Source organism: Triticum aestivum, chromosome 3A (assembly GCF_018294505.1).
Source record: "Triticum aestivum cultivar Chinese Spring chromosome 3A, IWGSC CS RefSeq v2.1, whole genome shotgun sequence".
Classification (NCBI taxonomy): Eukaryota; Viridiplantae; Streptophyta; class Magnoliopsida; order Poales; family Poaceae; genus Triticum; species Triticum aestivum.
Window position 1 is genome coordinate 26,765,197 of NC_057800.1, and position 8,971 is coordinate 26,774,167.

At 43.2% G+C, this 8,971-nt stretch overlaps 1 pseudogene; it reads right to left on the minus strand.

The window, feature by feature from the left end:
* Positions 1-4,932: 4,932 nt before the first annotated feature.
* The window catches only part of LOC123056670 (wall-associated receptor kinase 3-like), a 42,553-nt pseudogene continuing 38,514 nt past the window's right edge, over positions 4,933-8,971 (minus strand).

Sequence of the window (8,971 nt, forward strand, 5' to 3'; positions counted from 1 at the left end):
ATAGCACCCACCATTTTCCTTCACGGGCGCAGAGCCACGGCGGGGCGCAGATCGCCCTGCCCTCGACATCACCGCCGCGGCCCTGACGACCGGCGCCGCCGAGCGGGCGAGGCCCCGTGGCGCGGGTCACGACTCACGACGGCAGCAGCGCAGCGCCGGCACGGGAGGGAGGTGGCGCGGCGAATCGAGGCATGGCCGCTGGCAGATTTGGGCTTTCGGCATTTCCCCTGCAACCCACCAAAACGAGGGCGCGACTATGTCTCGCCTGGTGCGCGGCACTAGCTCGCCTCGCCTGCAGTCAGCCAGTTCGCGGACCAGCCCATAATCTCTGATGTCATCATAACGTAACGTTCGGTTTTTTCTTTACTTTATTATTAGTTTATATTTACCCCTCCAACATATAGTTTGTATTTTCTGTTTTTATGTTTGTTTCTATTTTTTATCTTTATTTATTTTATCTTCCTTTTTCCCTTTCAGTTTGCAAAAGTGTTCGCCACACATTTAAAAATTTTGTATCATGTATTCAGAAAATGTTAAACATGCATAAAATAATGTCCCTGGTGTACAAGAAATATGTACAATGGGTATGAAAGAAAGTAGTCATCAAACACATGCATTTTAGAAACATGTTAATCACGTATTAAAAGAAATAAACATATATAAAAACTTTTTATGTCTATATGAAAAAAGTAGAACATGCATTAAAAATTTTGGAAGTCAAAACACCAATTTAGAAAAATGTTGACCGCGCACTAAAAAATGTTAATCATATATTTAAATATGTTCAATATGTATAAAAGTGTTCCTAATATATACGGAAAACTTACAATGTATGAGAAAAAGTATTCATCAAGCATACATTCATAAAAATGTTAATCATGTATTTGAGAATGTTAAACATGTGTAGGACAATTTTATTAATGTATAGGGAAATGTATAAATTTTACATGTATCAAAAATGTACTGTGTGTATGAAAGAAAGAGTTAACTTCAAAGAAAATTGAAAAACTACACTAATTTTGTATTTAAAAAAGTTTAGACTTGCATAAAAAACAATGTTTCAGATGTATACAAATACTGTACAATGTGTATGAAAAAACAAATTCTGATATATACAAAGAATGTACATTGTGTGTAAAAATAGTAGGCATGTGTTAGAAAAATGAGAAATAAGCAAAGAAAACAAATAAAAACATAGAAAAAATAAGAAGAAAGAAACATAGAAAATTTGAAAATATTAAAAATGAGAAAAAACGAAAGATAAAATGAAAATGGCAATGGAAAACGAAAAAGAAAAACAGAAGAAAACAAATAAAGGAAACAACGGAAGAATATTAAAGAGAAATAGAAAAAGAGGAAAAAAACATTTCAAAGTGAACAGTTGAAAACACACACTATAGTGATGGGCTGGCCCAGTAGTGTAGTGCTCGGAAATGCTTCAGGCGAGACCGAAGGTACAATCGCTATAAGTGAGATATAGCATTTGCGCCAAAATGCCGAACAGGTGACTTCATCATATGCGCTTATGGCCAGCACCATGAGGAGAGCACACACTGGGGTCAACTGGCGATCACATGCTGCCTCGTGTGGCCCGGCCCACCAACTCGAACTGGTGGCTCGCTTGGGGCATCTCCCTTCGGTTCGGTCCCCTGAAAAACTCCTTTCGATTCGGTTGATCCTTTGACTTTGACCTGTTAACAATTGCCATTTTGGAAAAACTTAACTAATGAACAAAGTTTGCGGGTTTCAAAAAAGTTTATGGATTTCAAAAAATTCACAAACTTGATTTCTTTTGTTGGTTACACGGATTCAGAAAAATTCACAAGCTTTTAAAAATATGCGTATTTGGTAAATGTTCACAAAATTGAAAAGGCTTGTGAATATTAAAACATTCATAAAGTTTTTAAAAACCATGAATTTAAAAAATATCATTAATTTGAATAATAATAAAAAGAACGAACAAAAGGTGTTCTATATAAAAACCAGGGGAAGACACTTAGAATAAAACTGATAAACCTTCTAGAAGGTTTCCAAAACCGGTGAGAAAAGCCAAACAATGTGAGCATATGATGCGAAGAGAAAGTATTACCTGTACCTGGGCCGGCCCGTTACAATAGAATATGCTTCGGGAGGGTGTGAGCTTTTTACCATAAGCAGTGTATCCGGCGCATGAAGCGCTAAATAGGACTAGTAAGTTGCATGTGCTTTGCACGCTAACCTGTAAAGCACGCGCTTGACTGATGGATTATCAACGGAGCACATTGGAGAGTTTTATATGTTCACATTTGGAAGCTCACCTCCAGTGCTTGCTACTTCACTGTCTCGGCTTCCAATGCCAATTTTCTTGGTTTGCCTTCGTCTTTGATCAAGCTCACAGTTTGCAAAGCTTGGGCACCTTTGAAGTGCATTTTTTTTTGCTTGGCAAATGATAAATTGTAAAAAAGAGGATAGCCTAATTGTAGCTTTTGCCATCTTTGCAATTGTCACATGGAGACCTTGGGACACATCCTATTCCAATGCAAATATATACAAAGAATTTGGTGCATGATTAAAGATTGGCTTGGAAAAAAGGACCTTGACCCTCGAAATTGGCATCATTCAACTCCACCCACCTTTGGTGGACCAAAATGGTTGACTCAAGTGAGCAACCAAACGATGCCATGGCTTTTCTTCTTAAGCACGTGTCATGGGAGATTTTGAATGAGGAATGCTCGAGTTTTTCACAATTTTGCATCTTTGCCTACGTCTGTATTTGGCAATATCAAGAGAGAGGCTAGGTTGTGGTATATCACCAGGGTGAAACACTTAGGGGCAATCATTCCTAGAGAGTAGTTTTTTTTTTGCGAATTTCCTGGAGAGTAATCTGTTTGCTCCTTTTTGAATACGACCTTGTACATGCTCTTTACTCCTTGCTCATTTAATGAAGAGGCAAAGCTTTAGCCTTGCTTAATAAAACCTTTACCATCTAAAATACTTCATCGGTTTCTAAATATAAATCTTTTTTAGAGATGTCAATGTGGACTACATACGGAGCAGAATGAGTGATTGTACACTCTAAAATATGTCTATATACATCCATATGTAATTTTTATTGGAATCTCTAAAAAGACTTATATTTAGGAGCGGAGGAAGTATGAGATGGTGAGAATATTAGAATAATGTGAAGCATCTATTTAGTTTCTTCTATGTTTATGGATTGGTAGAAATCTCTCGCTTTGCTTAGAAAAATGTGACTTGTACACGCTAGCTAGATTAATTGCCCGCATACCCTCTACGGCGGGTGAATTGTAGTACTCCTTTTTTTGACATCAAAATCGTAGTACTCCTAGTGATGTGACAAGACAGGTACCGGCTCGGTCAAGCTAAAAAAATCCATCCATTGGGACCGGCCAAACCGCAGATGGGTAAGTTTCTGGAACAGCCTTCTAGCTTCTATATTTTTTAAGAGAAATATTGTATAGCTTCTAGGTGGTTCCCGCAGCTGGGTCAGTGTGGACCTGCGACTCACGGTAGGAGAGGCGAATCCGACACATGCTAGCCGTTGGATACGTAGCACTGACGATTGATGAACGGTAGATGTCAACGTAATGTGGGAAATCAACGGCTCCAAGCACCTCAAAAGTGTTTTGGCGGGAAGCTAGGAGGGAAGTGGTAAATCCAAATTCAAAACTGCTACACTATAGTAGTAGAGATATGGCTCACTCTGCGGTCACATCCCAAACACACATAATTATTCCGTCGGCCCGAGACTTGTCCCTTTGATCTCTTTATTGAAAAATCCACGTGCCCGAATACCACAATAGTTCTTTGTTTTGTGATGAAGGCAGTCTAGCTAAACTGCTATTGTTACATACAAATACAGTTGGCCATGACTCTAACCGCCCCCGTCAAAGCTTTCCCTCACACCGTCGCATCAGTCCTCTTCCTCTTCCCCACCCAGCAGCCTTGTCAGCGGCAAGAGGGGTGGAGACCCATCCGTCTCTTTCTTTTTTCTCCTTAGGTTGTGTTTCCCCCGACTATATCAAGGAGGTGGTGGCGGTGATGGCGTGTTGGAATAAGGTTTCTCCAGTATCTCCCTACCTTGATGGCGTCCGATATGGCGTCGATGAAGGTACCGTGAGAGTTTGTGTACCTGGATCTGTTGGCTCTCTTTAGATCTTGGTGTTTGTTGACTGTTGTGATACTTTTGCAAGATGGATAATGATCTTCCCTCCCAACAAATGCGAGTGACGTTTTACTTTGTCAAAGGAGTTTTCATTGCTCCAAGGACTTGTTGTCATGACCAAGGTGCATTTGTTGTCTTTAGATCCCAGACAACTTGGCGTGTTAGATAAACTATGCGTGGGCGTGGATGGGGTCCAGCTGTAAGTGAGTGGCGCTTTCTTCCATTGGCCTTGTCATCTACTACCTCTGTTCTGCTTTACTAATCCCCTTGTATTTTGGGTCAAACTTTGACCAACTCCCTTATACTTCTTTCTTTCTTCCTTCTTTGGCGGCCCAGATCACGACAATCTCCACACTTCATTTTAGATAGTGGTGGAATAATCGTCCAACTCATTTAGGCTGGAGTCATAAAGGTCTCGAAAATAGTTGATGCACTGAATCTATGAATTTGTTCGCCGTGGTTGGTAGATCGTTTATTGCAGCTGCAACAAACATCTTTTCTACTCCGAGCACATTTTGCATTCTTTTAGCGAGCTAATATTAACATGTTTACACCAGGAGTCCATAACAAGTCCATAACACCAACAGACGGATATATTTCTTCAGAGATACATTAACAAACTAAACAGTAGTATGCTTGCAATAAATAGATACTTTCTACATTCATTGTATCATACAAAGAATGACACATAACGGACGCTTACACACAGAGTATCAACCACACACAATAATAATACCAACGGCTTACGTGGTACAATCCAATAAAGTTCACCTTCTTACGCCAACCTGGTGCATTGTTTGACTATGGATTAGCTTAGAAGTCTCTGAGATTGGACTGGGTGGCACGGACAATCTGGCATAAGTAGTTCCACTTATCTCAAAGTTGGCAGCATCATTTGCAGTGTTCTTCCTAAGCTTCACAAGTTGTTTTGCTACTTCTGTCATATCAGGCCGGGCATCTAGCCGTTCTTTTAAACATCTCATTGCTAGCTTGCCAATTTCTTCTAGGATCAAGGTATCTTCTTCAGTTACAATCTCCTTGTCAAACATTGACCTTCCACTCTTTTCTGTCTCATAGGTATGGCGGAATTCGATGAGAAGACTACCGCTTTGACCATACCTTATTTGTTTCCTAGATATGAGTTCCAGGAGAACAACTCCAAAGCTATAGACATCACTCTTTGACGTTAATTGACCGGTGTTCCTGAACACCGGGTCCATGTAACCCTCACAACCAATCACCTTGTCTGTATTTCCGCCCCCTAGTTTAAGCAGTTTAGATAGCCCAAAATCTGATATTTTTGGTACCGACTTCTCATTGAGAAGTATGTTGTCTGGTTTCACATCACCATGTCGTATTTTTTGAAAGTGCATATAGCTTAATCCTTGGGCAGATCCGATTGCAATGTCCAACCGCATCTCTGCTGTGAGTTTTTGCTTTTTGTCGCCGTGGAGAATATCTTTGAGGCTCCCTTTGGCAGCAAATTCATACACGAACATTGGAACATTCAACTGGAGGCAGCAACCCATGAGCTTGAGAACATTAGGGTGGTTCATCTTCAATTGGATCATCACTTCGTCCGTAAATTCCTCTATTCTCTCTTTATCTACCTTGATAAAAGACTTAACTGCCACCATGGTTTTTGTTTCGTCAGAGAGAGTTCCTTTGTAGACTTTACCGAAGTATCCTTTACCCAAAGGCTCTGAACTATTCTTTGTGATTTTATTCAGGTCCTTCTCTGTGAAAATGGCCAGGCCTGTGGCCCTTTTCAGTATATTACCTCCGTTCATTTCAAAGTTCTTAGCAAGCATCCTTTTTTGGTGCATTATAAATGTTAAGAGCAGCGCAAAAACCAGGAAGAATACGCCTAGGCCGATGCCTGCGATAAAGCATGTAAAGTTAGTTGTAAAAATTATTTATTATCCTCAATTCTAAATTTCTGATTAAACAAAAAGACAACTTAAGCCCACTTTTTTTCTATATCACGCCATGTGGGTACTACAGTGTGCATACTGCGTACAACAGAGTATCTATAGTTATCTCATCTAAAAAATCTGTAGTTAAGAAGAGAGAGAGAGAGAGAGTAATAAACTCAGGCGGAGGTAATAGTTGTTAATTCAATCCAACGGAGCCGGTCCGAGAGATGAGCATGACAGGTTGTTTTGCTTCATCATCTTGTGGGCTAATATCAACACTTGACATAGCTATCGTATGAAGCTTGTGTGAGCATGACGTCAAGATGACATGCTACATGCAGTATTCCCTCCGTTCAAAAATATTAAATGTTTTATCTTTTCTTCTAGATCAATTTTCTTTAAATTTGATTAATATTATATAAAATGACGGCAGCAATGATGGGAACAACAACATGTGAATACGCCTAGGCAGAAGCCTGCAATAGATCGTGTGAATGATCGCAAGGTTTTAAATATTAGCATGAGTTTGATGCAGATGTACTTAAGAAATTTAAAACGAATTACCCACAATAAGATAAACTTAACATTAGAGAGGGTCGATGATGGAATAGCTGGTACATATATTAATGTGAAACTAACGTGCATACCTAGGGCAAGCCTTGCTGGAAATGGAAATTTTTAAGTGCATGGGAATATTTTGGGATCACCAATACTTCCGTAGCCTGAACGACATTCGCAATTGTAGGAACCCTCGGTGTCGTGGCATATGCCATTGCAAGAATAGTTCCGTACACATTCATTGATATCTGCATCATGAAGTTATGGATCAGTGATAATATATTTAATGTCGACAAAAAAATTATTAGATTACATGTGGCAATGCCATTCATAGATGGCTGGATGTTGCGGCGCCGAGCAAGCCACCGTCGATGGATGCGAGGAGCCGGTACGGAGGAATGGGGCGAGGGAGGCCGCACCGAAGCAAGAGGCCCGGCTGTTGACGGGGCTTGCTACCGCTGCTATATCCCGGGGATTTTAATATACGAGTGGGCAAAGGGAGAAACCACGACGGGAAGGCTCGGGATCCTGTGGCTCCAAAGGGGACCCATCTGGAGTGTCCGCCGGTCAACCGATGCAGAGCACTAAGAAGATACATGCCTAAAAATAGGAAACTTAATTTATTTGCATAGGTTTAATCTCATGCGTGCATGCGCAGAAGAATTGTTAGCGCCACCTCCTTGCAGGGCCGCTTCTTCTTTCTCATGTTGCCCCTGACAATTCTCTCTATCTTCTTCTCTTATGAACACAAGAACACACACAGATGAGAACTCTACACACACACACACACCAAGGAAGAAGCCAACTAGCTTTGCCGTGAGGCACTTCCTTAGTGGCACACCATGACTACATTGTTTGTCTTCTGCCCTCTCGGGGTCTCGGCCTCCCTTTTTCATTCACGCAAAGTAGTATGTATACACAAGGATTGGCAGTCAGCCACGGCCCAGCTATACCTCCACTAATCACTAACAGCCACCTGTCACGCCTTGCCACTAACACAATCAATCCACATATCTCTCCAGGGTCAGGGCACGGCTGTGCAACTAACGACCCGTGCATGCAGCTAACCAAGTCTACTAACACGGGCGAGGCTTGCCTGCTCCGCGAAAATGCTGCCATCCGTGCTCCGTGATAGGTGGCGCTCATCCAACGATCGCACGCTGATGCCTTTTTTTCTATTAAAAACCCCAGCAATTAAACAAAACCGGCCAGCCGTGTTTCTTAATTAAACGCAGGAAAAGACCAGCCGCTCGTTTCGTCTTCTCTCTTATCCACTCACTTTTCCCACAGGCAAAGAAGTAGCTCCTCCACGGCCGGCGAACACCGCGATGTTGATCTCCTTGCTTGTCAGAGCGGGAGGGTTTGCTCCGTGCTCGTCCCAGCGCGGCGCTCATGAGCGAACTGCGCACCAACCCTGCGGCCACGACGTCCCTCGCCCCGTGCGGCGCTCGTAGGCGAGCTGCGCGCCGTTCCTGAGGCCGCAGCCTCCGTCGCCCGGCGCGGCGCTCGTCGGCGAGCTGCGCGCCGTTCCTGAGGCCGCAGCCTCCGTCGCCCGCCGCTTCGTTCGTTGTCGATATGCGCGCCGTTCCTGAGGTCGCAGCCTCCTGTCGCCGGGCGCGGCGCTCGTTGGCGAGCTGCGCGCCGTTCCTTCTCGGCGGTCATCTTCGTGGCCCTGTTTGTCGCGTTTGTCGCGCCCCAGCTACTGAGCTTCGTCCAGCACGTACCATAACATGGCTGCGAAGACTTGCCGTGGTTGAAGGTACGTCGTCCAATTACTCAAGTATATGACCGCTGTTCTTCTAATTTCTGAACCAAATGCTATTTTTGTCCGTGTGAGGTCGGTGAGATGCAAGCAACTATGCTTTTGGATGTGCTTTTGGTCTGACTTGATTAAGCTACGCATGTCAATGAACCAGTGGCGTAGCCACAGGGTGGCCAGGGTGGTCCATGGACCACCCTGGGATTTGGCCCACCATCAGCCCATGAGTAATATTTTTTAGCATTCAGAGAGAGAGAGAGAGAGAGAGAGAGAGAGAGAGAGAGAGAAAACATAGGCCAGCTACGGGAGCCACATTACCATTTCCAAGTACTTGCACAAGGCTAATCTGCCTGCTGATCGTTCTCAACTTCCGTTCCTGACTAAATATATGGAGATGCAACTTATTCTGAGCTTCGACGCTCCTGATTCCTCCTGAATGGCTACAGCTAGCTAGCAGAGACAACATGGCACGGGGCAACGCAGGCGGCCGGCAGCATGCTGCAGGTAGAGGGGTTGGTTTCCCGGTGTTGTGTGGCATCCGGCAGTAGAAGGCAGGGTGTCGGGGTGTGTGTC